The sequence below is a fragment of the Colobus angolensis genome, unplaced genomic scaffold (genome assembly GCF_000951035.1).
Source record: "Colobus angolensis palliatus isolate OR3802 unplaced genomic scaffold, Cang.pa_1.0 Scaffold229, whole genome shotgun sequence".
NCBI classification, from domain to species: domain Eukaryota; kingdom Metazoa; phylum Chordata; class Mammalia; order Primates; family Cercopithecidae; genus Colobus; species Colobus angolensis.
Genome location: NW_012115477.1, coordinates 6,198,761 through 6,202,597, shown reverse-complemented (window position 1 = coordinate 6,202,597; position 3,837 = coordinate 6,198,761). Strand labels below are relative to the sequence as shown.

The window sequence follows — 3,837 nt, the reverse complement described above, 5'->3', positions numbered from 1 at the left end:
CCCGTCTCAGCCTCCCAAAGTGCTGGGATTACAGGCTTGAGCCACCGCGCCCGGCCATCAGTAGGTGTATTATATTCACATACCAAACGCTGACCAGTGTTGCTCCATTTTTAAAATCTTGAACACGGTTTCTGTATTTACCTGGTTTGCCAAGTATGCCAGTGTAATGAAACTGCCCTCATTTTAAAAGCTGGTCAGAGATTCCACTGACTGGCATTTGATAAATAAACCTCAGGATTACGTTTGTTATTTGTTTACAGTCTTTGCCCTATATTATCAGTACATGGCTTCCGAGGAAGACTACATACTACAAAACACCACTGGTGCAAAAATAGGTATTTTAAAATTGTTTTTCATCTTTTTTGGTGCTTTTGAATATGTTTAGCAGAAACCAATTCTGTTCCCTTCCTCCAAAAAAAACCCTAACTTTACTCTGAATTTTTTAGCTTTTGCATTCCGTAAGGTTCTGTATTCAGTCATTCTCTGGGTAATGTTTTTTTACACATATAATCACTGATCGAGATTTAGGAAAAAGCATTTCTTTTTTCTTCTTCTTCTTAGGAAAAAACATTTCTAAAGAACATTTGCTTCCCTGACAACTATAGACTCGAAATCTTTAAAGATGGTGCCTAAGCATCTATGTATTTTTTAAAAGTTCCACAGATTTTTCCAGTGGGCACCCAAGGATTATAAACCACTTCCCTAAAGGCAACATTAGTGCAAAAGTGCCTAGACAGCAATACAAAGTATCCCTTGGTACCACATGTATTCATTTATGAGTTTGGATATAGAACACATTATCTAAACCTTTTTTTAGTTCCAAAAACCCATCCAAATTTCTTGAGTTCCTGAATTTTGAACAGGATTACCTGTAGCCTGGAGCCACTTTAAGTTGTACTTCTGACAAAACTGGAATTAACTTATGAGTGAGGAAAAGGATTTACTAAATAAATGACTGGAGCAAGCAAAATTGAGGGGGAAATTAGAAAGTATTTCACAAACTTTAAGAGCTACTTGAAATAATAGAAGTCTTGATTAATATGCACATAATGACTAGAAAGTATGGTTTAACTGAATCCCATTATGCCTTTTAAAAAATAATTTATGTGAGTAGGTGTGGGGACCCGGAGCATGCAGACCTCACAGACCTCGCCGGCTTCACACTCACCTCGGTGTCTGCTGCACCCGCCACTTCCTCCCCTAGGCCAGGAGACCCAGCAGCTAGAAATTCACCATGTCTATTCTCAAGGTCCATGCCAGGGAGATCTTTGACTCTCGTGGGAATCCCACTGCTGAGGTTGATCTCTTCACCTCAAAAGGTCTCTTCAGAGCTTCTGTGCCCAGTGGTGCTTCAACTGGTATCTATGAGGCCCTAGAGCTCCGGGACAATGGTAAGACTCGCTATATGGGGAAGGGTGTCTCAAAGGCTGTTGAGCACATCAATAAAACTATTGCGCCTGCCCTGGTTAGCAAGAAACTGAACATCACAGAACAAGAGAAGATTGACAAACTGATGATCGAGATGGATGGAACAGAAAATAAATCTAAGTTTGGTGCAAACGCCATTCTGGGGGTGTCCCTCGCCATCTGCAAAGCTGGTGCTGTTGAGAAGGGGGTCCCCCTGTACCGTCACATTGCTGACTTGGCTGGCAACTCTGAAGTCATCCTGCCAGTCCCGGCTTTCAATGTCATCAATGGCGGTTCTCATGCCGGTAACAAGCTGGCCATGCAGGAGTTCATGATCCTCCCAGTCGGTGCAGCAAACTTCAGGGAAGCCATGCGCATTGGAGCGGAGGTTTACCACAACCTGAAGAATGTCATCAAGGAGAAATACGGGAAAGATGCCACCAATGTGGGGGATGAAGGCGTGTTTGCTCCCAACATCCTGGAGAATAAAGAAGGCCTGGAGCTGCTGAAGACTGCTGTTGGGAAAGCTGGCTACACTGATAAGGTGGTCATGGCATGGACGTAACGGCTTCTGAGTTCTTCAGGTCTGGGAAGTATGACCTGGACTTCAAGTCTCCCGATGACCCCCAGCAGGTACATCTCACCTGATCAGCTGGCTGACCTGTACAAGTCCTTCATCAAGGACTACCCAGTGGTGTCTATCGAAGATCCCTTTGACCAGGATGACTGGGGAGCTTGGCAGAAGTTCACGGCCAGTGCAGGAATCCAGGTAGTTGGGGGTGATCTCACAGTGACCAACCCAAAGAGGATTGCCAAGGCCATGAACGAGAAGTCCTGCAACTGCCTCCTGCTCAAAGTCAACCAGACTGGCTCCGTGACCGAGTCCCTTCAGGCATGCAAGTTGGCCCAGGCCAATGGTTGGGGTGTCATGGTGTCTCATCATTCTGGGGAGACTGAAGATACCTTCAACGCTGACCTGGTTGTGGGGCTGTGCACTGGGCAGATCAAGACTGGTGCCCCTTGCCGATCTGAGCGCTTGGCCAAGTACAACCAGCTCCTCAGGATTGAAGAGGAGCTGGGCAGCAAAGCTAAGTTTGCCGGCAGGAACTTCAGAAACCCCCTGGCCAAGTAAGCTGTGGACAGGCAAGCCCTTCGGTCACCTGTTAGCTAAATAGACCCCTCCCCTTGTGTTAGCTCGGGCAGCTCCAGGCCCCAACCAACGCTTGCAGGGGTCCCTGCTAGTTAGCGCCCCTCACCCACTGCCATGGAGTCCGTGCCGCTTCCTTAGAACTTCTGCAGAACCAAGCCCCCCGGAGCCCTGTTTGGCAGCTCTAGCTTTGCTGTCGTGTAACTGGCCCAAATCACTGTTTCTCTCGCCTTACGTGCCACCAAGTGTCTGGAGTCATGTGAGCCTTGTGTCATCTCCGGGGTGGCCACAGGCAAGATGCCCGGTGGTTTTGTGCTTAAAATAAAAAGCCTCAGTGACCCATGAAAATAATAATAATAATAATAATAATTTATGTGAGTAATCCATAAATACATGTTGTAAAAAATTCAAATATACAGAATGAAATAAAAAATTATCTCCCTTTATTACCCTCCCAAAGGTTACCAGCATTTGAATTTAATAATGTATATTCTTTCAGGCTTTTTTCTGTGCACTTACCTAAGTGTGAATATGTAAAGGGTTTGTTTTGTACACAAATAGGATAATATAAAATAAGTAATGCCTACTTTTAAGGATAGGTTAAATTTGTGAATGATTAAGTTCAAATATATTGAATAAAATAAGCAAAAGCTATTAAAAAAAGCAGAATTAAATGAAATGGAGACTTAAAAAACAATACAAAGGATCAATGAAACAAAATTTGGTTTTTTGAAAACATATACAAAATTGATAAACTCGGCTAGACTAATCAAGAAAAAAAAGGAAGGAGACCTAAATAATCACAATTGGGGGGAAAAAGGAGACACTACAACTGATTCCACACATATACAAACTATTATTAGAGACTATAACAAGCCACTCTATACTAAGAAATGCAAGGAGATGGAAAATTTTGGGGGACACAATCACCAGGATTGAACTTCAAAGAAACAGAAAACCTAAACAGACTAATAATGAGGAATGAGATTGAATCAGTAATTTTAAAAAACTCCCAACAAGGAAAAGTCCAGGACCAGATGGCATTGCTGCTGAATTGTATCAATTGTAAACAGAACAAAGTACACCAATTCTTCCCAAACTATTCCAAGGAAATTGAGAGAAGGAAGTACTTTCTAACTCATCCTGTCAGATCAGCATAACCCTGATACCAAAACCAGACGAGGACATCACAAAAAAAGACTATGGGCTGAGATACCTGATAAACATAGAGTCAAAATCCTCAACAAAATATCATCATATTGAATCCAAAAACACATTAAAAA

General features: G+C 42.9%; 1 pseudogene across 1 annotated transcript; it reads left to right on the top strand.

Annotated features, from left to right (window-relative positions):
• The first annotated feature begins 1,115 nt into the window (after nt 1-1,115).
• LOC105513342 lies at nt 1,116-2,905 on the top strand (annotated as a pseudogene). The gene has a single exon (XR_001001999.1). The product of XR_001001999.1 is annotated as an alpha-enolase pseudogene (transcript).
• Nucleotides 2,906-3,837: the final 932 nt, after the last annotated feature.